Raw genomic sequence first — 27,348 nt, 5'->3', positions numbered from 1 at the left:
TCGGCTCCTAAATGCATGTACCACACATGAAAAAAATTTAGAAACACAATTCATAATTTTATTCATGAAGTGCAAATATAATCTGAGATCTACTATGTAAGTATTAATGTGAAAGCTAGAAAATACTTTAATCTGACAAAGAATGATGATCAGAAATAGGCCATGATGTGTTGTTTTATATTGCCAGAAAGTGTTAACTAGGAAAAGAGAGATAAAGTTGGCTAAAGACAGTCTGCCTATTAATCAGTCAACAATTCATCTGAGATCCAAACAGTAAAAAATACCATCTCCTTTGAAAAACATACTTAAAACAAATATTTCATAAGGATAAAAGCAAAATCCTATAGGCCACTGCTGTTAGAAATGAAGGCAATGAGAAACAATGTGGCCTGTAGCCAATTTCCACATCTCTGCATATGACCTTAGCCTATTGTCAGAATTATGAATATACTGGGTGACATCATTCAAGAGGGTGAAGACTTTTAGAGGTAAAAATAATCTACTGTGAAAGAAACATTTGAAGATATTTTAAATTGCTACTTCAAGAAATAATATTTATAGTTTGGATTTTGATTTGAAATTCTGAATTGGTCTTTGTGTGATAAAGTTAAGAATGGATGGTATAATTAATTACATGGATGGTTGAGCACACACAGGACAGCAGAAACAGGAAAGAATAAGTCACACAACCAAATGTTAAGCTCCCCAGGTATAGAAAGTCTTTCACACACCTCCCCAATCTTAGAGACACTGAGTTTAAGAGGCACTAACTCATTCACAACTATTTTTTTTTCTCTTCCTGAATAAACACCATGAGTTCTGAGACTTGTAATAACTATGCCTGGTTTTTCTCTTCTTACTATGTTTTAAAATTTCTAAACAGTTACTCTGTTTTGGTTTACTCATTTTGATACTGAGGGGAAAATCCATGGGTGCTCTACCACTGAGCTCATGCATAGCCTTTTTATTATTTTTATTTTTTTTTTTAATTAGGAGGTAGTCTCATTAAGTTGGCCAGGTAGGACTCAAATTTGTAATTCTTCCTCAACCTGCCTCCATATAGTTCTCAAATTCCCTACTTACCCATGGAGCTATTGACAAAATTAAATGTCTTGTCTGGCCAGTAATATGTTTAATATACTTTAGTTGTTTTGTTTTGTTTTTTTCATTAAGTGTATTGGTACTTTTTAGGTATACAGTACAGTTACATTCATTATAGGGATCTTGTACCTTTAGTTTTTTACACTTTTCTTCTGTTTGCCACTATGTGCAATCATACAGCTGTAAGTAGTCCAGGCCATTTGTCCAGCTAGTAGGGCAAGACACCAGTAAGTGAGAACTCGGTGTGGTTTCTAAGACAATATGGAAGATGCTGAAGAGGGGAACCGGTCATCCTTTTAGACTGAAAGTCCCACATTTTCCTTTCTCCTTCCTATTATATGCCTTCTATATAGTTCCTCTAGAAAGCCCTCAAATTGCATATGTTTTTGGCACTCCCAGGATCTATCTGGCCTCTGTAGGATATTTTCTGTATCATAGCATTTACGACACCTATTTTTACCATTATTTAATAATTACTTCTAAATGAAAACTATTTTTATTAGGGTGATAATCAGTGCATTAATATGATTAATAACAATTGTCTACATGGCAGGAGGCCCTGGGAACCACTGTCTGATCAGGAAACAGCATCCTTTTGCCAGTCAGGTGACTCAAATAGGACACTGGAGACTACCAAGAGAAGATCACAGAAGGAAGACTCCAGGACTGAGATTCAGAGGTCAGTACACTCACATTCTCTCTATATCATAATCTTGCTTCCAAAGTAACAAGTTTAACCACTGAAATATCACTGCCGTTATTGCTCAGTCAGTTTTCTTCCTGCCATTCAAAGAATAAATTGAATGAAAATGCATGAGATAATTGTTACAGAATTTTCTCTGGAAAACAGACATTTTTAGTTTGAATTGTTATGAAATTGTCTTGAAATGCTGGCATGTGCCCAACTTTGTGGATGTATTTGGATTAAAGAAAAGAAGAAATGATAACAAAGGTACGGAAATAAACTGAAATTGAGTTAATGTCTATCTTCCAGACATTTCTCGAGGTGGCATTTGAAATCAAATACAAACTTCTTTTTAAGGAATGAGGACTGATTTTAAAATGAATTATCCATAAAAATATACAAGACCTTAGCTATGCAAAATCAAATGAATTATCCAGTAGTGTCTGAATAATTTGATCAGGGTAGTGCTCCGACTGTCTCCCGTTTCCCCTAAAAATAGCAGGAGTATGAAATGTGCGGCTCATGCCAGGGCTCTCTGCTTTTTACTTTAATTTTAAAATTGGGCAGATTCCCTCAATGTGATGCTAATGAAGGTGTTTGGTGATATCAAAACACCAGGGTACAAAGTGAAAATCCAGTCAATCACAAAGCATTTTGGCTTTCGCAGAGGTCATCCTTTCAAATAGTAATTATTTCCACACAGAGGTAAGCCCTGCTATAGCTTGTCACTACCTGTACTGAGACAGTTTTTCTGTGAGAAGAGAGAACACTGAACGTCCCCCGAGTCTTTGGTGACTTAGACAAAGTTTCAAGTACTGTATCTTAACTCAAATTCCACAGTAAATTTCTCCACAATAAATTATCTCGGCAATGAATTCCTCATTAAGTAAATCCCACTGGAACTTATGCCTGGTAGCTGAGACACAGGCTATCAATCTAACATTTATGGCAGGAGATAAACATAGCTTCCACTCTAAATACTGTGCACTAGAGCCTGCTGTGACCATGTGTACCTGTGACTTTCCACTGTGAAGACAAGAGAAAAATAAATCTTAGAGAAAATGGAATAAAAATTGAAAAGTACTCTCTACAGCCAGTTTATCTTTGGGCTGATTGTGGTGAACCACGAGTGGTAAACACCATGACTTCACATCCCAGGTCCAGCTAAACACACACTGAGCACAATTGGAATCCAAATGCTCATTGGTATCTGTGACCTCAGCAGTCACATGAATTATTTATAACTTTCTAACTTCATAAGCAATTGCATTATAGTTTCTATTCTTAACTGGAAATAGCCAAAGCATAACTAGCAAACACTGCCTTTTTAGTGATGTCTATTACAACACAACTGTTTAAGGAAAAATACTATACTGCCCTAGTTCACAACCTTTTTATGAACCACCTGAACTAGCTCTATGGAATATTCACCTGGCTTTCTCGTTGTTGCTCTCCTTACCCTACCCAGTCTTACCCATGATGTACCACTGTTATTTATTTTATAGGTTAGTAGAAAGGAAAATAGGTCTGGACAGCGATGTAGACAGATAGACAAACAACCAGTAAAGAAACCAGATCACCTAAATCTGCAGGGATGTTATAATTCAGGAGATAGAAAACTAAGAGAAAAATATGAAATTAGCAATTAAAAGAAATATATAAATATGTTTCCCTAATCCAGGAATCCAGCAGCAGAAATCAAAAGCAAGAGGGCTGAGGCAGAAGAAGACAAGGTCTCAGGGGAGGACCAGGGCACCTGTAAGTGCATTGCTTTCACATTTATGCCTGGTTTTCAGGCACTATTCTAATACTGATTGGTGAAAGTGAATTGCATTAAAGAACTATTGGCAAGACATGTTTTCTTAAGTAAACTATTAAATATATGACAGCTCATTTTAAAAACACATTTTTTTCCTCCGTACCTGTTAAATAAACACACTTATTTAGGCTAGCAATTAAAACTCTAGTTACAAAACTGCTTCTCTAATACTACTTTTCATTGGGAATCATCTTCATAAAGCCCTCTGTTTGTTCATGTTGTTGTCCTGCTAGGAGCTGGAGGAAAAAATGCGCCTATGGATGAAAAAGTTCCTGTTAAGTTAGGGGAAGACAGAACCCATATCAAAACACACACTGGTAAAAATTCAGGATATTAAGTGAAAAAAAAGAAAACTAGGGCCATTAACTCTTCTATGCTTTCAAATTAACGTTTCATAAGTTGCTCCTCAAAATTGCCAGTCTTCTTCCCCATCCTCACTCATAGATGATGGCATTGCTATACTGCACTAAGAACACTTAAGCAATCTTCCACACCCCAGAGCACCACCTTCTTACAACCACCACCTATGCCTAGAACCTCTACCTTCATACCCGGCAGGACAGCCCAGTGAGCTACATAACTCCTTAAACCAACTCCTTCCTGATCATAAAGCCTACCCTGTTGCATATTTAATCACATAAATCAGTGGCTTTCCTTACCTTCCCCTTACCAGGATGTCTTTCTCTAACTGACCATTCCTGTGGAGACAGAAATACACTCGAATCTCTTCCATTGGGAAAAAATATACTCTTGGCCTCTTTACACATGAGTTATCACCATTTTTTTTTTCATTTCTTTATTACCTTTTTCAGGAAATTTATTTGAAAAGACTATCTATATGACTTTTCTCCAATTCCCTTTCTTTCTTGATGTCTTTACCTTGTCATCCTTAATCCTGCCCTCAATTAGACTTCCTCTCACCATTATAATCTTGCCACCAAAATTGCTCTTGTAAAGTAGATAAATATTTACAAGGTGTTAAATGCACAGGGCAGGGCTGGGGATTTAGCTCAGTGGCTTCACCACTTGCTTCACAAGTACAAGGACCCGAGTTCAGTCCCCACTATCAAATAAATAAATAAATCCATAGGGCAATTATAAATCCTCTTACTATTTGTCTCATCAGTAGCATTTGACATAAAACAAATTTCTCTTCCTTCATATATTTTTATGTACTTAGCTTCAAGTCATTAGACATCCTTCATTTTTTTTTCAATAGTTGTTCCTTTAAATTTCTTCATCTTCTCTTTTTCTTCTAAATCTTTTGTCATTAGGCTATCATCTTAGTCCATTTGGTGCTACTACAACAAGATATTACACCACTGTTAAATTTATAAAGAAGAAAACTTTATTTTCTCACAGTACTTGAGACTGAGAAGTCCAAGTGCAGGTTTTGGCAGCTTCAGTTGCTTTCTGCTTCCAGAATGGTCCATTCTAATGTTGCATCCTCCATCAGGGAAAAGAGCTATATCTTTTCGTGGTGGAAGGGAGAGGGCCAGAGGGTGAAACTCCCTCATCAAGTTGTTTCCTATGGGCACCTGACACATTCACAGTGGCTCAGCTCTCACATTCAATCCTTTTCCAAAGGCCATGCCACTAAATACTGTCACATGGTGAGCTTCAACATAAAGTGTGGAGAAGACAAGAGCATTAAAAACACAGAAAGCATTCTGGGAATTTTTTTTTTCTCTACCTGTAGTTGTTCCCTAGGGGCTCTCATCCATCTCCCTCACTTACATACCATCTTGGTAAGGTAATCTTCAAATTTATATCTTTTGTCCAGACTTTTCATGATTTACATCTATATATGGCATCTCCAAAATTTAACCAACTTTCCTAAACCTCAAACTATTCCACCTAGACTTTTCCACTGAAATTTCACTGATTGCTGAAATAAAAAATCATGGAATTCTCCTTGACTCCTCTTTTCATGTTCTACATTCAATCCACCTGAATATTACATTGACATCACTGAAAATATATGAGGTATCCAACTAGCAGTCACGATCTCCAGGTCTGAATCACACATTAGAGATATCATTTAAATATCAAGTCACATATAGGTTAAAAATAAATGGAAAGAAAAACATACATGTCATGAACAGTAAGCATAAGAACTCTCAAGTAAAATAATGTAGATGTCAAGAAAATAGTACGAAGGGGACTTGACTTGATCTTCTTTTCCTAGAAGTATGGAGTTCAACATTAGGTAGTATATTTGTGCAAAACAGCACAAATGCTATATTAAAAGTATTTACTATCACCTGTACACAAAGAAGTGAACATTTTGTAGATATGTTGGAATGTTAAGGGATAAAATGCAGTGTCAAAAACTCATGCGCAATGTAACACACTATATTAAGTTGTTTACTTTGGTGATCATTTGGCTTACTGGGAGCTGCAGCTCTGTTGCTGCCCTGTGTATTATAAAAATATTATAGCACACATCAATGGCTAGGAAAAAGTCAAAATTCAAAATCTGAAGGACAGCTGCCATTGAATACATATTATGTTCCCAGGGTGGTAAAGTCAGAAATCTGAAGTTCAACTCCAATAAATTGAAGAACATCTGTACTTGATTTATTTGACCTCTCAGCCTACAAATTCCAAACTAAAACAACCTTTGTATTTATTTTTTCATTTACATTAACATAAATGTATAAGGCATTAAATCCATTTACGTCACAGTTGATTTTACATGCCAAAGTTTAGCTAGGGAAAACCCTAATTATTTTGTGCTGTCTTTAACTTTCACATTTATTTCAAAAGAGTCCCACCATGTTCCCAAATGCATACAGAAGAGTCTGGTTAACCTATTTCATAATCAGCTCCCATAGACAAGCAACTCGATCTAATTAAATGGAAGACTGTGGAGCACATCCCACATACAATTGTGAGACAGAGAATGTATCCTTACAGGCCTTTTATTATCTGTATTTCAAATGATCAGATGCGATAAAGAGCTTCAGAAAGCCTACAATTATGTGAAATCAAGTTCAGTAACAGAATATTCAAGATAGGTAAAAGGAAAGCAACTTGCAAAGCCATATCCAGATACTTGATTTTTGTTTTTGCTGTTCCATTGTTGGTTTTTTTTTTTCAGACAAAAAAACACAATTCAAAGATGTAGATTTGCTTATCCAAAGTCACATAGCTAATAACATCAGAAGGGGATCTTCAAGGATATTTAGGAAGCAACTCCATGTGCTCATACTTACAAATCACCCATTATTCTCTTTAGCTCTTTTCTTTGTTTTTTGGTATAGATTCATATCACTATGTTTAAGCAGCTTCCTTGTATACTTTATTACCAATTTACTTTGAACAAATAAAATTTTCCTATATCCTCTGGGGCAATTACTTTACCTGACAATAGTTGACTCATGGGAACATTTAATTTGGCATGGGAGAATGTACTAGGGAATATAAAGTTTAGTTGAAAATTAAAAATAAACATTCCCACTTAAGTTTTCCTTGAATCCTGGAGACTGCCCACATTGTACACTGTGGTCCAGGGTCTAGGGAGGGAGCTGGCTCTAATTTTCCTAAGAGTTCTTGCCCTGATTGCTGAAACTATCTTAGACACTAGATTTCATATCAGAAATGAGGTTACCTGACCTTGAATTAGCCTGACAGGGACATACTTGAATTTTTCTAAGCAAAAGCTCCCGTTCTCTGGGCCTATGGCACTGGCAATTGTTGCCCGTAGAGGAAGACTTCTGAGCCTTTGTGTCATCTGAATGGACAAAACAATGCTTACCAGTTTACCTTTAGAGTTTCTTTCGAGTCTTTTGCTAGGAAAATCTCCACAATTTTCTTGAACATTATTCCAGGATAAATAACATTCTAAGTGATGCTAGTCATTTGTATTTGCTTACAAATTTATTTCTGTATGTTCCTGTATGTGAATCTAATGGAGAATTCATAGGGAGGTCAACAGGTCCTGGGTGACCAGCAAGGCATTATTTCAGAAGGGGAAAAAACCTGAGGCTGGGGAGCATAAAGATATAAAATAGAACTGAACTCAATTAAATTCACTAAAATACACAGACATGAATTATTGTATGAAACTACTGTCTCAAACATATTCAACCCTAGTGATGGATTTTATAAGTAGATTTATGTAATAAATATGTCTTATTGTGATACATAGCTTACCAGTCTGAAATATTGCATAGAAAGACATTAATACAAATATTTTTACTTTTTTTTCTTTTTTGAAAATTGATTGGTTATCTTATTAATAATTTACATATTATATCACCAAAATTTCCTGATAATTATAATCATATATGCAAAACTATTAGAAGCCCCATAAGGTCCATTTAATGATCGATATTTAATAATTGATATTTTCTGAAAAGAAATTAAGAGTCCTTCAATCATATGTACACTAGGGGAATTAAGTCTAAGGTCTGGCTTGATATGATTCAGTAATTTGAAATTGTATTTTCTTAAAGTAGAGCATTTGGCACTGGATTTTTCATATATTTCCTCAACAGCTCAGAAGATATTCTTGAACAGTTTTCCTATCAATTCATCCTAACACTGATATGGAGTAACTTCCTATTTAAATCAACTGATTTCAGTGGCTCCTTTATTTTTCTCACAGTCCTCACTGCGGGCTTGGGTAAACTGATCTGCTTAGAATTTCCGACCTCCTCTGCCACCACTGCCCTGAACCCCTCCTTCATGCACACGGTTACCTGCACTGTCCGTGAGCACACTGAGTACTATGTTCCTAGCCCACAGCCTTTATTCTGTCCCTTTTCCAGAGACTCAGTTTCCTCAAACATCCTCCCGGCCAGCCATTTGTTATATATAACTTTCCTAATATACATTATTCACATAATAAAGCTACCTATTTGTTTTCTAGAAATCAAATGTCAGTACTTAGTTATTCTAACTTATTGAATATTACCTGAATTTGAGGATTTTAACATTATAAAATATAGTATAGTTAGAACTTCTCAAATATAATGCAAAGTCACCTTTAATTTTGCTTTGCTTTGATTCAGCTTCAGTATGTGAGGAATGCGTTTTTGCAGTGGAAGTTTACTCTAATAAATAGAGGTGAATATGCTTTAGTAACCTATTATATTGTGGCATTAACTGGAGGCAACAATGCAAGTGTTTTTTGCTTGTTTGTTTGTTTGATTTTGTGTTTTTTGAGACAGGGTCTCACTATGTAGTTGAGACTGACCTGGAACTCACTATGTAGCCCAGGCTGGTCTCGAACCCATAATGATCCTCCTGCCTCAGTCTCCCGAGTCCTGGGATTACAGGCATGTGCCACCACGCCTGGCTTGCAAGTATTTTATAGGATGTTTTTTGTTATCTGTATATAGTTGTTGATTTTTTAATTATAAACTGATAATGTCTTCTTTTTGGGATTTTCTGATGACATGACAGATTTATAGCTGGAAACAGATGTTCTACATTCATCATCACTATGAAGGAGTCAGAGGTACAGTGGAATTGCTGAATTTGCTCTTCACGCAGGATTTTAGAACCTTTGTTATTAGACATGGGGATGAGTTGGTGGTCTTTGTGGGTCAAATTAATAACTTTCCTTGCTGAAATTCTGTGTCAATATTTTACATTTGACTATCCAAAATATGTTGACTCCAGAACTTTTCTCCTGATAGTGCTTAGCCTCTTCTAACTACTCCATCACAATCCCAAATTCACATTTTAAAATTGACTTTTGAAAAAGTTAACATGTACTTTTGTTCTAACCGCATATTAGCTTAACACTATAGAGAAAAATAGCTTAATAAATAAAATTTTAATCCAGAAAATATCTGATAGATCACAGCAAACTAGAGAGGACTTCCCAGGCAATGCAGGGAGCTACGCTGCTTCCCCACCCCACAGCGCCCTGGGCCTAAACCAGAGCAGACCTATGAGGACTTCCCAGCCACGTGGGTGCCCCTGCAGCATTCTCCAGCACCCCCATGCTCTCAGGCCTCCTGGTTGTGCCAGTGCCTGGATGGACACTGCAGAGGCACAGGTGTTCATGAAGGCCATTGTAGTGAACTCCACAAGATAGAATGAAAGTGAACAACTGCATAAAGGTGCATGAGACCTCCATAGTTGGTAAGTTGAAGGGATCCCCATCTTCCTTCAGAGCCTGGACTATCTTCAGGGTAAGGGCAGCTAGAATCTGCCATCGAACCTTGCAGAGTTTAAACCTGCAGGAGGTCAGGGAGCTCAGTTTGAGCCTTGCAGCCAGAATTCAGCCTGAATCTCAGGGATCTCCCTTTGGCTTGCTGAGACCAATTGACTTAGTTCTTCACATTGCTGCCCACATTGTCTATTGTGACAGCAGAGACATACCCTGAAGGAGGCTCTTCAATTTTTTTCTCTTATTTTTAATTTTTATTTTTAAAATTTTATCTTTTCCCACTTTTCAAATTCTTCCTTTTTTTTTGTTTTTTTGTTTGTTTGTTTGGTTTGGTTTGGTTTTGGTTTTTGGTTTTTTGAGACGGGGTCTCACTATGTAGTTGAGACTGACCTGGAACTCACTATGTAGCTCAGGTGGTCTCGAACTCACAGTGATCCTCCTGCCTCAGCCTCCTGAGTGCTGGGATTACAGGCATGCGCCACCATGCCCAGCTCCCCTTTTTTTTCTTTTTCCCACTCAGTCTCTTGCTCCCCCACATTGTTGTTCATCTGCCTTTTTGTTCTTATTCCTGCCCTAATTCAGATTTCTCCTTTATTTTTCATTTCTTCTCTCTTTTTCCTTCTCTCAATTGTTATTAGTTTCAAAAGAAAGTGAGCATGATTTATAGCTTCCCTATCACTGTTAAGTTGTGCTATTCTTGTCTTTGTTCTTGCACTCTGTCTCTCCCTCTTGTCTTCAACAGCTTCCTGGAGTTTGTATGATCATCCTGTGTCCTCTGGCTTCATTTGAAACCTTCTAACCTTCCACCTATCTATTCCTCTCCTCCCAACTCTTTCTAAGTCCCCATCCTGAAGGGTAAAGTTGCTATGTTGAAGAGTTTATTCATTATAAACATATTTTTGTCTGGTCCTTGATTTTCATTTAATTCACATGGTTAAAGGTGATAGATTAATAACTACCACAAATTGTCAGTTTCTAAGCTGTGCTTGATACTATTGTAAGGCTGATGGTATCAAATGGGCAAAAGGGTTGTGATTGATATAATCAGATGTCTGTCCTGATATTATGAAAATGAGAGTGTCTCTGAGTCATTAGAGACTTGAAACCTAAAGACCAGCTATATCAGGAAGATCAGAGTACTAACCCAGGAAGTAAATCAAGGACAGTACCAACAACAAAAATAAAAATGAGAAAACACTTAAGCAAGGCATAAATACAGACTTCCAGCTCCCCAATGGCAAATTCTAAGGAAAATGAGGTAGAAAAGTCTGACAAGCAAGCACCAGAACACCCTGAACTCATAGCACAGGAAGCAACAAAACAAATCAGGCTCTAGAAAAATTCAAAACAGAAATAATTTCCCAGATAACTACAGAGATGATGAACATAATGAAAGACATGATTAAAGACTCTAGAACAGAAACAGACAAAAATAATAGATGAGTTCATGTCCATGAGAGAACCCATGAATGCCCAGCATAGGAAAGAAAAGGAAACCATGAATGCCCGAATTAGGAAAGAAATGGAATCCATGAAGCAGATTCAAACGGATATCCAGGAGATTAAAAATGCTATAGAAATAATTTGCAGCAAAATGAACAAATGTAAAGATAGAATTTCAGATATAGAAGATACGATGGTGGTCAGTGACCATGAAAAGAAAGATCTCTTAAAAACAGTAAGGGATCATGAGAAATCAATTCAATACTCCTAGAAGATACAAAGAAGAATAATATAAGACTGATAGGAACCCATGAAATAGCAGGAGAAAGTACAAAGGACATGAAAAAACTGTTTGTAGCATTAATGACAGAAAACTTCCCAAACAGAGGGGAAGGATTTAACATACAGATAAATGAGGTATATAGTTCTCCAACTAGCCATGATCAAAAAAATCTAAACTGAGACATATCATAGTCATGACCCTAGAAACCCAACAGAAGAACAAAATACTGCAAGCACTTAGAGAAAAGAAACAAATCACGTGCAAAGGGAAGCCCATCAGAATCACAGCAGACTTTTCAACACAAACCCTCAGGTCAAGGAGAACCTGGAGTGATGTATTTCAAGTCCTCAAAGAAAACAACCTCCAACCTAGACTTAAGTATTCAGAAAATATATGATAAAACAGGGAATTTCCAAGAGATCATCAAACATCATTAATTTTCTTTCTTTCCTTCTTTTACTGAACTTTATTCACTGAGAAAATGTAATCCTTTTGTACATCTATAGGAAATTTATCTGTAATGTTCTGGTCTAAAGTTAGACCAATCATATGGCAGAATTATGGAATGAGAAAGCTAGGAAAACAGAAATTTCTAACTTCCAAGAACCATCCAAAGTGAATACTCTATTTCATCTCATCTTGAAACATTTAATTTATCTTCTCAAAAAATAAATATTAACCATTAAGTATTAAAAGCACTTGTTGCTTGGGGGGGGAGCATGTAAAATGAAGATACAAAAGATAAAAGATTTTCTAAAAGTATTCTTAAGTAAAGGGAAAATCACTTTCTATTTAGTAATAAGTGATAGACTCATTGAGATTACATTGAAGATTAGCCTAGACAGAGAGGTATGATTTTAACAGGTAGTAAAAAGGAAGTTATTTTTGTTTGTTTGTTTGTTTGTTCATTTGTTTTCTTTGTACCCGGGATCAAACTGGGGTCCTTATGTTTGTGAGGCAGGTAGAAGAACCGCTGAGCTAAATCTCCAGCCCAAGAGATAGTTATTTTAAGGGTAAAGTATCAAGAAAGATGAGATTATAACAAGTAGTTGGACTTGGCTATTTTACAATTTGGTGAAAGACTGGGAAACTCACTGAAAATGATTAGATCCAGTAGATCTTGAGAGCATAAAGTAGATAAAATTGGTTGACTGACCTCTCCTGCATCTCCAGTGATATTTAATCCCTTCTTCAGTTCCAAGGTTCAATTCAGCAAGTCCTATGCCATTCACATAGATGAATTTCTTCATAATTAGGGATTGGTTCAGAAGAACCATGTGGCCAATTACATGACAGAGTGATCTATTGTGGATCTTTTGGCAAATTTCCCTTTATTCCTAAACATTAGAAGAAATGGTTTCATTCATCTAATGTTGGATCTACATGTGACACTTAAAACTTCTATGCTGTTTTGTCATCAACCTGGAATTGAACTCAATAAGAAAAGACAGGGGTGGGAAAGAATGGACTTAAAATAACTGCTAAAGGCAAGGAGGTGTTATGCTTTGTATCATGCAGACACAAGTGAGGCTTTTTCAGAGGTGGTTGGATTTAGAGTGTGATCCTGGGATTAAGGATATGTGATTAATAAATTAGTCCCCTGATTGGTTTGGCACAGTTTCAGGTGTGGATGAGGGGAAGGCCCACCTCGATGTGAGTGCTATCCACCCTAAGTATTTATAGCCTGGATAGAATATAAGGGACAGAAAGAGAGCTGCTATGGCCCCTTGCTGCTTGCTTCCTCACTACTTCATAGCTTTGCTGCCCTCCTGCCTTCTGCCTGCCACTATCTGTTTCTCCTCTGTGATGCCCCTCGGCCATGCCACCCTGCCTTGGAGCAGGCTGATGATGAACTGAAACTTCTACAAACTAAATAAACCTTTCCCCTTAGCTTGTAGTTGTTGGGTATTTTGTCTCAGTCACAAGAATAGTAAGTAAGACAGAAAGTAACTATGAATTTCTTAATATTTGAAATATCTATGTCCCTGCATTGCTTAATCTTATTACAATTTGATTTTGCATATTTCTGCATCTTAAAGCACCTTAATTTATATACTGTCTAAGGAATTTGAACTCACACACATCAGACCAGACAGTGAGGAATCACACATATTTCCATGCAGAAGCTGACTATAAGATTAATCTGAATATGATATGTAAGAAGGATTCACTTAGGGGGAATATTGATAGGTGAATTAGTAAGAGGAGAGATATAATCACTTAGGTAAGGGGTAATATAATTCTGAACAAGGACAGGCAATGATGAAAAAAGCTTTGAATAGATATGAGACAATTTTGAAACAAAAGTAAATCAAACAGAAGGTTTACATGTAGAAAAAATAGCCAATAAAAAGAGAAAGAGGAAATTATTAAACTGAACCATCGCATGGTTTGGTGGTGCACACTTGGAAACCCAGCACTGGAAAGGATGAGGCAGCAGGGTCACTGTGAGTTCAAGGATTACACAGTGAAGTTGAGGCCACCCTGAACTATACTGTGAAACCCTGTCTCAAAAACAATGAACAAAACTGAGCCATAAACAGGTTCCTAGCTCTTTCTCACTCAAAGTAACTGTCAGGAGTCAGAGTTTATATGTACAAATATTATTGAAGGAGAGCCATACCAAAGGGAGCAATTCATTTCATTTTAGCAATAGTCAGCTTGACAATGTCTTGCTCTCACTTTCCTTCTTTATTCCCACTGTCCCTTACTCTGCTTCATAAGATTAAACCCTCTATTAAGAAGTAATATAAAAGCCTTTGCCTTGCCCTCTGCTTTCAAGGGAACCTAAGCCAAGATACTCTTCTAGGAGTAAGATCGGATTAAATCATGCTAAATTCACTTCCATATTTAAAATTCTGTGATTCTAATAAACAAAATAAAGTCCTTCCTTAAAGTAACTGTTCCACAGAGAATATTCTCATGAATATTACTAGAAGATACATCCTATGATTACAGGCCAACAAATAGCCTTCCAAATTCTTTTGCTTCCCTGCTATTTTACTGAATTTAATGCTTTTTTATTTACCTGTGTCACTGTTTCTTGTGCTTGAAAAGTATTTTTTCTATCCCAGAATATTTGTTCTGGTGGTTCACTGTGTTGGGAAACATCCTGGAGTAAGTATCCTGGCACATTCTCAAGAGATGCCTCAGAAAACATATTCTTGTCTCTAACTGAATTGACTAATAAAAGCAATATAAATGAAGATAAAGGCAACAGGAAATAACATTGAAATTTCCAATTTAGCAGGCATGGAGACAGAAAGTTAATGGATACAATCAGGGTTCCCAGGGAAGTGACACATTTCACAGTCTGATCTACATCTCTTACAATTGTTATCAGTCTGATATATTTTGTTAAAGTGGTAAACATTTCTACCAAGACTCAGCAGTTGCTCAGAAAAAGTACAAGGACTCTACGATATCAAGCAATATGAATGGCACATGGAATTCGTTGTAGATGAGACCAGCTATGAGGGAAATAATTAGGATTATAAATATGCAGAAAAAATGTCTTAAGCCTTGAAAGAATGAAACACTGAGGGGAGAAATTTGAACAGCATAGACTTTACTCATCGATGGTAAAAAACTATGCAGCATATTTTGCACTTTAACTTCAAAAATAAGTCATCAAATTTGATAGGGAAAGCATTTGATTTAAATTGACTTTGAACATTTTTTACATTTTACAGAAGCAGAGAATCTTCAAGAATGCCTGCATTAGTCACTTGCTTTCCCATCTGTGGGACAAAACAGCCAACAACTACAACTTGAAAGAAGAAAGGTTACCTTAGCTTAGAGTTTCTGTGGATTCTTTCCCTGACTGGCTGGCTGGCTCCAAGGCAGAAATGGGTGGTAGAGGAGAGATGTTTATCACACGGTGATCAGGAAGCAGAGAAAGAAGGGAGGAGGCAGGACTAGAGCCTAACCTTCTAAGTCAGGTCCTCAGTGACAGTGCTTCAGACTAGGTCTCACCTCTGAACTTGAGGCTTTGGCAAGCATTTTAGATCTAAACCACGGTGATAATGTCTACATGATCTAAGATATGCATAAGATTAGGATATCCAGAATTAACATAATAGGGCTCTTAGTCTAGCATTTGGTGAACAGCTTTCCAGACAGAAGAGACAAACCGTAGAATATTGAAGAGCATTCACATATTCAAACCCTCTCATCTCCAATGGATTTGCCATGGAGAACACTTGGCTGATGTGACAGGGGACATAAATAGGCAGTACAAGTATTATCTTAGATAAGCAGCAATGACCATTAAGCACTCTGGCTTTTTAATCTCTTAAGAATTTGTTGTTCTTTACAAAAGACCCTCTTTAATCAAGGAGTTGGTAAATTCATTCATAGTGAAATAAATTTAAAATGAGACATTCTTATGTTATATCTCTAATGTGAATGAATGTATCATACACTGGTTAATCTAGTACCTTTCCCAAAGATATTTCCATGTCTTTTTTTTTTTCTCTTCAATTGAGGAAAAACACTAGTTGATGTAGATTTGTTGTAAGAAGAAAGAAGAATTTGGGGGATGAGAAAGGATTCAGTGGGCACATTCTCAACAAATACCACCACATAATCATTCATCTGTCCTGATTTCACACTCAACACATTGTACTTCATGCCTTTTCTGAATGATAAAGACCTGGCTTACTCTTTCTAGATAGAATTGCAGAGGATTTCTATAAAGAGGATATTCATTTTCTCTTTCCCCTTAGAGTCCACATATGAAGAAGGGAAATTAAGAGATTAATCCACCAGTATACAATTTCCCTTTGTTTTATGAACCTGCCCACAGGACCATCTTCCCTGCACACACACACACACACACACACACACACACACACACACACATATCCTTGTACCTCTCTGGTGGGCTGCAAGGGATCAGAAAGCCAAGCTAAGAGCCAAGCTAACTGGAAGTCAAAATCTGGTTCAGGGGCCTGAGACTTGCAGGCCTTAACCAACCTTAAGCAAAGACGGGGACTTGGTATACAGAGAGCAGTATGCTGAACCCAAAGCTCCCTGTAGACTCATTCTACCATGCAGCATTCAATTCTCATCAAGATCCTCCAGGCTGGAGAATGAGGACACAAAAGGTAGAAGATAAAATGATTTCCAGTTACTCAAAGCCTGCTAGAGTAGCTCATCCACCCCAGCCCACCATGAGAGGAAGGTGCTCAGGGGCCTGTACTAGATGGACAGGGTACTGACCAGGAATGAGACGATGGGAGAACAGCAGCCACTGAAAGCTCTTGCTTCTCACTGCAACTTAATTTTAAGTGAAAGAGTCTTGATATTCCTGATGATTCAGCTATCCCGTTTCACTTACAACTTCAATGGTGTACTAAGAAAATTCTTGTGGGTGCAATTAAAGTTGACTATAATAACCTTTCTAGTCTTCTTTGAAATTTCTACCACTTTCATGGGCTTTTTTTCCTAAATCAGATGTGTTGTGTTTTTTTAAAAAATGTATTTTTCTCTTTCTATCCTTCAGCCTCCACCTCATTTCACAAAATGTTAACATTCTTTCATTATGTTGCACACCGCCTCCAAAAATGTCATCAGAATTGCAAAGTTATTCAGTATCTTGTGACTGTTTCACAGTATTTACCCAAGTTTCCTTGCAGATCTTTTCATGAATAAATTTTACATGCTCTATAAAACTAACTGCCTTCTCAGATATTGCCATTCATAGTTTTATGACTTACTAATTGCAAGAAGTTATTGTTTTCCCTGTCACATACATGTCCTTGTTGATTCTAGAGCATTTTACCTCAGGAAACAGCTAAACAGAAATAAAAACATGTACACCTAGTAGTTGCCAGCAGTGAATGACATGCTTAATTAATGCTGGCTATGTCCTTTAAACTAAAGAGATCACCTTTACTAGTTAAAAACACACATTGATTCTTCCCAACATAGACTACTGCTATAATGCAAGAAAATCAACCATCTTTTCCTGCTCTATCAAACCTACGATCCTTTTACTTTAGTTTAACTGTGGAAAACAGTCAAGGATATACACTGAAGCTTAGTCCTAATGCATCTCTCTCCCATGCTCCTGACACATGGAAATGACCAGGAGTGGTTGCTAAGTAAGAAGAGAGCACATCAGTGAGCTTTACTGGCTGGCTTCCCAGATGCTTCTGCCATCTGTTGGAGATGTTGCCCAGCAGAAACAGAAGGTAGACTAACATACGTACTTTTCCTCATGTCTTTTAAAAAGTATATTTATTGAGCTTTAATCATTAGCCATGTAAGTAGGCTTTAAGTCATGGCTTTAGATACTAACAAACACTGCAGTTATTTTCCAGGTGTAGGAAATATAAAGAAACATTTAAACAAAACTTTACTTTCTTTGTCCCTCACTTTCATAAATGATTTGACCATTAAAAGCATAAGTCATAGAGAGAAAATGCAAGAAAAAAGAAAATGTCAATCAAAAGAGAAGGAATGAGAGGCAAGGTAGTCTGTAAGCAAGGCAAAAACTATGTTATGTGATATGCAGCTCTTGAGAGAAGTCACTATTAAAATTTAAATGGGTATCATCGAGTATTAGGCTACCTGGTACCACGTAGAGGACATGCTTAATTTATAGGGATTTTTTTCAGCACTCAATATATTTCCTGAACCATAGGAGGTATTAAAAAAAATGTACTAGAAACCATGCAAATAACCAGAGCCCCACACTGGCATTCCTCAAATTTAGGTAGGATAAAAAAAAAAAAGATAGATAAAAAAGAGACAAAAAAAATCATAGGTAAAATTATATTTTATAGAACAACTATAACTGTAAAGACACAGCTAAAGTGTGTTCAGGTGTCTAGCTGCAGAATTTCTGATGCAGTGGATATAATGTGGATTAGAATTTACCTTTCTACCTATCAAGTTCTCAAGAGACGTGAGGGTGAGGCTGCTGTTCCAGACCACATAGCATTTACACAATCTTAACAGGTCTACAATTTGTAGGTCTTGCTGTCTGGCAGCTCTGAATCACCAGTGGTACCTGCATGACTGTTCCCTCTGGTAGTGTGAGCAGTCCCATTGAGTGGTACAAGCTGGTCATCAGCACAGCCATGCAGGTACAACTGGTGGTTTAAACTGGCAGGAATGTGTTAAAGGTAAGAAAGCAAGAATTCAGAGATGAAACAGATTGATACAAACTAGGAAGAGGAAGCCTCTGAGGATCACAGTACTTCAGAGTTAAATAGGATGTTAGTGTCAGCAGTCTTTACCTATAATGCCTGCAGTTAGTAAGTGATAAAAAAACACCGTGAGGAATGTGACCTAACTTGTTCAGTCACTTACTGGAATTGTTCAAAACAGAGAAAGGAAAAAACCTTGATTTCATGAAACAAACATGAAATTTGATCATTGGTTTACTAGCTGTACTCATGGATATTTTCCCCTTAAAAACTAGAACAATGCACAAAATAGGAGGAAAAGAGCATAAACCTGGGACATCATGTCCATTTAGATAAGGGAAAAATAAATGTCCTACTCATCTCTCTCTGCCTAGATAGAAGACTACTTCAGGGATGGGAGTTAGGCAAGAGGGAGAAGACCTTGGGATACAAAAGAGCCAAGATTCAAGGGCGTGATAGAAGTAGTGATCTGAAGAGGCAAGTCAGGCCCTATCATTGAGATTCTTTAGCAGTACAGGTGGCTTTTAGTTTGCCATCAAGACAGTCAACCCAATATAGTAGCGATGCTCAATATGTACCAGGCAGAGGTCCCCATCACATGTCTGAGAGGAAGAGAGCATGTCCCACTGCTCAGAAGGGACAGCAGGTAAAGGAGCATCAGAAAATCATAATTCAAAGGTAGAGCTTAATGAAAAAGGCACATTTTGGTAAGCTGGCAAAACATGCTGATAATATTTTTACATCAATTAAATATTTGAATACAGTTTTAAACCAGGCTTGTTTTCTGAATATAATACATGGAGAAAATACATACAGTGATTGCTGTAGTGCAAAAGATTTCTCCAAACTGTGGCAGGTCCATAAAAAGTGTAATATGAGCCTCGGTGCAATAACTATGCTTTGTTCATTAACTCTCTGCCATCCACACAGAGTAGGTGGTCCATAATTGCTAACAAAATTAAAACTGTTCTAGAAAACTTCATCTTAATTTATCCTCAAAGAAGAAAACAAAAGAAAGGCTGAGAAGCTTTATTAAAAAAGAGTTGTAAAATGAGAGAATTAAACTGAGGGCCAGATGAGATGCTGGCAGTGGGGAACAAAGTAAGACGAATCTAAAAGAGAAGAAAGAACAGAAGAGAATAATTGAGTGGTTCTTCTCCAGCCACTCTGTTCTTCTGCCACCTCCGCTTTGAGTTTTCTCCTAATGATGTTTTCTGCTCAAGCCTTGAAATATTCCGGTTGTATACTTACGAGGAACATTGTTCACTTAGAACCAACCCCCCTAGCCCAGGTAGAACGAAATATGCAGTAGCAGCCCAATGATGCTTGAAATTGGTAGGTCCAAACTATGGACCTGGGGAAAGGGGTAAACAGATGCTAGCAGATTAGCTTCATCTTCTACCTCAATGTCTCTTTTAATTCTGTCGCCTTGTCACAAGAAATCAGCAAAAGGGTAAAGCCCTGTAGTTGCAAATTGCACAGGGCCTGACTCTCTTAGTGTACCAGGGAGCTGAAATAGTCACCCACCAGCAACCAATTCCCAAGTGAGTAATGGCCTCAGATGCAGGTACAGGAGGCCCTACTGTGATCCTACAAATGTGTTTGTGGCATCTTTTTGTCAAAGTCATTTATTTCCCTAAAATATGTAACATCAAGATGTTGCTACATTGAATAGTAAAATGCTTGGTGCCTATAGGCCCTGAAGGTGTGATATGCAGATTAGGAGAACCTGGTAAAATACCCCTAGCACTGCAAAATAAAACCTTCCCTCCCGTTACAAACACAAGGTTTCATTTACAAGGAAGGATTTTCTTACCAGTCAGGGCTCATTTTTCCACTAATCAACCACTACTTGAATTTTGGATCTGCATGAACCACACACCCTTCATGTAACTTTGTGCTGCAAAGGTTGAGTAAATGCAGTCCTAAAATTCTTTCTTGCTGTCCAGCTGTCAGGCAGACCGAGCAAACCCAATGATGAGAAATGGGCAAAAGATTACAGTAGAGGCTACCATAGTTCAGCCATTTTTTAACTTATTTCCATTTGAAAACACTTAAAATTGGGGGACATAATTAGCCCTTGTTACTGGTTGCTATTTCCACTTCTGAGAAGTCCAGGGCATGTCTAGCCACACTAATGGCTCTCAGGCAGGGTACTATGCTAGCAGCCAGTGCTCATGTACCCAAGGGCACGGCATCTCTTCCCCCACCCCAGAGGCACCAGGCTCATCAGCACAACCTTCTGTGGTCTTGGCCATATGCCCATGCAGAACAGGGCACTAGAGCAGGGGTACAGTGCTGTGGGTCAGCTCAAGGCATGGATTTAATGAAAGGTCTGCTGGAAGCCACATCAAATAACAGCATGAGTCCATAAATCCGCTCAGCAAGGTAACTTGGAGGACATCTGTCACATTTCTTTCCCCTGATGGTTAGCCCTTGATATGCCCAGAGAGAACTCTGCAGTGTATAAGAATATTTACTGTACACCTTTCACAATGCCACAAACAACTCTGAAATAAGAAAACAAGGTTAGTCTCCCTGTTACATGTCCATGCTCTCTCCATGTACTGAGGAAGGGGTGATGCCTTTTGAAGCCATGGTTGAGCAGAGACAAAAGAGCCCACATGTCACAGCTGTACCTTAAATCCAGCTCTTGCACCAACAGCTAAACTCTCCTTCAGCTGTTTTTCAGCTCAAGAGGTGGAGAATGCCACTTCCATATACTTTTTAAATCTCCAAATATAAAAGTTTGCATCACACTCCATGGATAAATTGAAAACTACTGGGCAATTTCAAAAGTATATTAAAGCAGTGCTCTTTTGTCTGTCCAACTCCATAATTATTTTTAGTGACTTATACTGGGAATCACATTTTCAAATAATATACCTAGGCCAGTGAGTGAAGCATATGCTATGTCAGCATATCTCCACCTTGCTACAAGAGAAGCTATTTTTAGTGACTTATACTGGGAATCACATTTTCAAATAATATACCTAGGCCAGTGAGTGAAGCGTATGCTGTGTTTCAGCATATCTCCACCTTGCCACAAGAGAAGGAATGAACAAAACAAACTCAAAGACCGTCTCTAAGGAACTCTCAAAATTTAAAATTCAATGACCCTAGAGCAAGAACTCCAAGTATCTTGAATCAGATAGATATTAAACCACTCTCAACATGAACTAGAGAATGCAGGCAATCACATTTGGGGATTAAACAGCAATTCTTCTCCATGTTATCCCCAAGAAGAGAATTTATCAGCTTCATGTCAGAGCCACCTAGGCTCTAAAGAAGATTCATTTGGTGTACCCAGAAACAGCTTCACATATATTAACCAGAATTTCTTCTTAGTTTGTTCAATTTATTTATACTCTTGTTGACATATTTCCTGTATGTATCTAAATTATTCACTCATTCCTGAAGTGAATGTTAAATACAGGTAACTGAACTATGGCGATGAAAGATGACAAAAACAATCACTTTAATCCAAAGTAAGAATGTAGTTTAGCACATAAACAGGTGACCCACCATCTTGTTAAAAGAATAAAATTATTCAGTAACACTTGTTCAAGCAGGGTAATGCAAACTTTGCTTAGCACCACCCACCTTAGATATAAATGTCATTACAACCATCTCTTGACAGGGGGAGGGCACTGGGCTCAACTCTAAACATAGCACAGCCAAATGAGAAGTTACAGCCAGGGATCAGAGTGGAGATCAAAGGATGGAAAACTCACTAAAGGAAACATCATGGATAAGGGGGCAGTTGGCCAAACTGACCTAACACAATTCTTGCTAAAGGCAGACAGAGTAATCAGACATCACCTGAAGTATAGTGAAGGATGAGTGAACCGATCAGATACCAAGGGGGATCAGTTATCAGTGCTGAAATATTCTTGCTAAACTGACTCAGGGGGCCTCTTGCTAAAAAGATTTTACTAGGAAATTTATAGATGGGCTAAGAAAGTTCAGGAACTGAGTACAGTTCTGTCAGGGAAAAAAAATCTGCTCTGCTAGTTCCTGCTGTCTGGGGCCTCTCTGCTGCTCCTCTACTTCAGCGGTCCTATGCTGTCCTCTGTTAGAGTTGAGATCTAGAATGTCCCCTAAAAGCTCATGTGTTCAGAAGAGGGCTTTTGGAATGTGATTGGGCTATGAGGCACTGTGCAAAGCAGTGGGTTAATCCCCTGATAGGCTCATAACCTAATATTCTGTTGGGAGGTGGGGCTGTTAGAAAAGGTGGGTCACTGAGGCCATAACCAGGTTGGGTGCATCTCCCTCCCCTCTCTTCCCTTCCCTCTCTGCTTCCTGGTTACCATGACATGAATAGCTTTCCTCCACCAGACCCTTACACTATGCCCTTTCTGCCTTGGAGTCAGCCTCTATGGACTGAATCTAAAAATCTATGAGCTAAAGTAGACCTCTTCTCCTTCAAGTCGTATGTGCCAGGTGTTGTGTCACGGGGAGGAAAAAGTAAAACATCCTCCCTCCTTTCTTCTCCTTTCCCTCTTCATGGTACACTCTTTGTCTGGTACTTTTCTCCTCTTCCAGCAAATTATTCAACCGCAGTTATTTTGGGGACCTAGACAGTATAAAGTAGATGAAGGATACAGATCTAGGGCTCAGCATCAGCTCAAAAAACATTTGGAAGATGTATGAAACAAGGATCCTCTTCTGAGTGATTTTATAGTCTAAATGAGATAAGTAATATGAGTGCATACATCTAATAGAACTTATTATATGTTATAAAAAATTAGTGTGAAACCTGTAGAGTAAAATCAAACAGTCACTGAGCCTGGAATTATTGCAGGAGATATCAATCTAAATATGTGCAACTTACTGTCAGTATCCAGCAGTTGAAATCATACAGATCTGGGAATTTCATGTGATAAAGTAAGGCAGGGAAGTTACACAGTCAAACTCTGGAGACCATGTTTGGATTCATGTTTTGCTCTTGTCATTGCCAGCTTTAAGCTTTTACCTAAAGCATAAACTGCAATTTTATTTTGCTTCAGTCCCACAGCTGTCCATAATGGCAGTGGCTGCATAAAGACAGTGAGAGGAGATATCTTTCCATTTTCATATATCCTCTTCGATTTCTTTTTTCAGAGTGCTATAGTTTTCAGTGTAGAGGTCTTTTGCTTCTTTTATTAGATTGATTCCTAGATACTTCATTTTTTTGGATGCTATTATGAAAGGAATTGTTTCCCTAATTTCTCTCTCAGTGAGTCTGTTATTTGTGTACAAGAAGGCTATTGAGTTTTGGGTGTTCACCTTGTATCAGGCTACTCTACTGAATGTGTCCATTAAGTCTAGAAGTCTTTTGGTGGAGTTTTTTTTGGGTCTTCAATGTAGAGAATCATATCATCAGCAAACAGTGACAGTTTAACTTCTTCCTTTCCTATCTTTATTGCTTTAATTTCTTTCTCTTGTCTAATTGCAGTGGCTAATGTTTCCACAACTATATCAAAGAGCAATGGTGATAGTGGGCATCCTTATATTGTTCCTGATTTTAACATGAAAGTTTTCCATTTTTGGCCATTGAATATGATGTTGACTGTTGGTTTTTCATAGATAGCCTTTATTAAGTTGAGATATAGACCATCTATTCCAATTTTTTGCAGGGATTTTATCATGAATAGGTGTTGAATTTTGTCAAATGCTTTTTCGGTATCTATCGATAGGATCATATGTTTTTTGTCCTTGACTCTGTTAATATAGTGTATTTCATTTATTGGCTTACATATGTTGAACAATCTTGCATCCCTGGAATAAATCCAACTTGGTCAGGACATATGATCCTCTGTATGCTGTTTGCTAGTATCTTATTAAGGATTTTTGCATCTATATTCATTGAGGAGATTGGCCTATAGTTCTCTTTTTTAGTTGTGTCTTTCCCTGGTTTGGAAATCAAAGTGATACTTGCTTCCAGGAATGAATCTGGAAGTATAGCTTCCCTTTCAATTTCATTGAAAAGTTTGAAGAATAGAGGCAGTAGTTCTTCTCTAAATGTCTTATAAAATTCAGCAGTGAATCCATCAGGACCTGGGCTTTTCTTTGTTGGTAAATTTTTAATTACATTTTCAATTTCAATGACTGTAACTGGGGTATTTAAAATGTTTTTATCTTCTTTGTTCAACTTTGGAAATTCATAAGTATCTAAAAATATGTCCATTTCTTCTCTGTTTTCCAATTTATTAGAGTACAGTTTCTCAAAGTAGGTATTAATGATCCTCTGGATTTCTGTTGGATTCTTGTGACTTTGCCTTTTTCATTCTTGATTGCATGGATCTGAGCCTTTTCTTTCCTTTTTTGGATAAGATTAGCTAAGGATTTATTGATTTTATTTATTCTTTCAAAAAACCAACTCTTGTTTTTGTTTATTTTTTGTATCATTTTCTTAGTTTCCATTGCATTGATTTCTGCTCTAACATTTATAATTTCCTCTCTTGTTCAAGCTTTGGGTTTTTCTTGCTCTTGTTTTTCTAGGAGTCTAAGATTCATCATTAGGTTGTTTATTTGAGCTCTCTGTTTTCCTAGTGTGGGCATTCAGTGTTATGAATTTTCCATATCCCCTGCTCCTGGGTAGGAAGAATCAACATAGTGAAAATGGCCATACTACCAAAATGCCTATACAGATGAAATGCAATGCCAATTGAACTTCCAACACTATATTTCACAGAACTACAAAAAAGAATCCAAAAAATTCATTTGAAACCATAAGAGACCTAGAATAGCAAAAGCCATCCTAGGCAGCAGGTATAACAATTCCCAATTTGAAACTATACTACAAAGCCACTGTGGTAAAAACAGCATGGTACTGGCAAAGAAGCAGATCTGAGGATCAGTGGAACAGATTCGAAGACACAAAAACAAACATAGATGTACTCAGCTATGGCTTCTTTGACAAAGGAGCTGACCATCCTCAGTAGAGGAAAAATAGCCTCTTTAATAAATGGTGTTGGAAAAACTGGATTTCAACCTGCCAAAGATTAAAACTGGACCCTTATCTTTCACCATGCACTAAATTAAAATCCAAATGGATGAAAAATCTAAATATTAAAACAGAAACACTAAACTTGCTGAAAGATAAATTAGGCAGAACTCTTGAAGACATTGGCATATGAAAAGAATTTATGAACAAATCCTCAGTAGCATGGGAACTAGCAGAAAGAATCAATAACTGGGATTACATCTTATTGAAAAGCTTCTGCACTGCAAAAGAAATCATCAACAGAACTAAGAGACAATGTACAATGTGGGAAAAAATTTTTACCAGCTGCTCCTCAGACAAAGGACTACTATCTAGCATATATAAAGAACTCAAAACACTCAGCCCCCCCAAATATAAAGACCTAATTCAAAAATGGGCATCTGAAATGAACAGACATTTCTCAGACAAAGAAGTAAAAGCAGCAAGTAAATATATGAAAAAATATTCCACATCACTGGTCATTCCAGAGTTGCAGATGAAATAACACTGAGATTCCACCTCACCCCAAAAAGAATGGCTGCTATCAAGAAATCAAACAAGGGCTGGGGATTTAGCTCAGTGGTTTGGTGGCCTGCCTTGCAAGTGCAAGGACCCAAGTTCAATCCTCGGTAAAAAAAAAAAAAAAAGAAAGAAATCAAACAATAACAAATGTTGGCGGGGTTCTGGGAAAAAAGGAACCTTTCTCCATTGTTGTTGGGAGTGCAGACTGGTGCAACCACTATGGAAATCAATATGGAGATTCCTGAAAGAGCTGGGACTAGTGGTTTCATTTGACCCAGCCATCTCTCTGCTTGGTATCTTTCCAAAAGAATTAAAAGAATTATATCACAGTGATATATGCACACCCATGTTTATAACGGCACAGTTTTTAATAGCTAAAACTTGGAAACAACTCATTTGCCCATCAATTGGAAACTGGATAAAGAAGATGCAGTTTTTCTATAAAATGGAATATTACTCAGCCATAAAGAGTGAGAAATTAGATTCATTCATAGGAAATGAATATATATTGAGGATATACTCCTAAGTGAAATAAATAAGTCACACATGGGTAAATGCCAAATAGTTTCTCTGGTGTGAATAAACTATAATAGTACATAAGATCCTAATGAGATAACTGACATTGTGAAATGGGAAGAAAAGGGCTTAAAGGTGTAGGGAAGGTGGGATGGATAGGGGAAGGGTAATAAGGGAAAAAAAATATGAGAAACTGAAAAGATGGAAATAAAGTGTTTGTAAAGGGGAGGGAGGAGGGGTGAAGGGAGGGCAGGGACAAGGGGAAAAAAATGAGAACCAAGACCTGTCATGTAGAGGCACAAGATCCCAATAATAATAATGTAACTGTACTATATGCCTAAAATGTACCAATAAACTCAATTTTTAAAAAAGACAGAGGATATATGATAATCAAAATACAGCACTAGATTGATAAGTAATTTCTCAATAAATCTTTGCAATTATTATTACTGCAAAGTATATAGGTGATATCTCTTATACCTGTAAGCCAAGAGATTTTTCCATGCCTTTGGTAACAAATGCATTAACCTCCTCTTATTCCCTGTAGTTGTGCTTCCCTTGCAGATCTTTCTGTGATGGACTGTCTGGCTCATGGACAGATGATTTTCCTACATAATAAACCTGATTGAGCACAGTGAGCCTGCCAGCAACACATGGTCTTGAGGAAAGTATTTTCTGCTTGAAAGGCAAGACTCAGCAGAATATTCACAGTGGAACATAAAAAGAAG

General features: G+C 37.4%; 1 pseudogene; it reads left to right on the top strand.

Moving 5' to 3' along the window:
• LOC104855341 overlaps nt 1-27,348 on the top strand; it is a 61,402-nt pseudogene that overhangs the window by 2,000 nt on the left and 32,054 nt on the right.

The sequence above is a fragment of the Fukomys damarensis genome, unplaced genomic scaffold (assembly GCF_012274545.1).
Source record: "Fukomys damarensis isolate Sample0158 unplaced genomic scaffold, DMR_v1.0_HiC HiC_scaffold_9, whole genome shotgun sequence".
NCBI classification, from domain to species: domain Eukaryota; kingdom Metazoa; phylum Chordata; class Mammalia; order Rodentia; family Bathyergidae; genus Fukomys; species Fukomys damarensis.
Note: the sequence above shows the minus strand (reverse complement) of the source record. Positions and strands in the feature narration are given on the sequence as shown.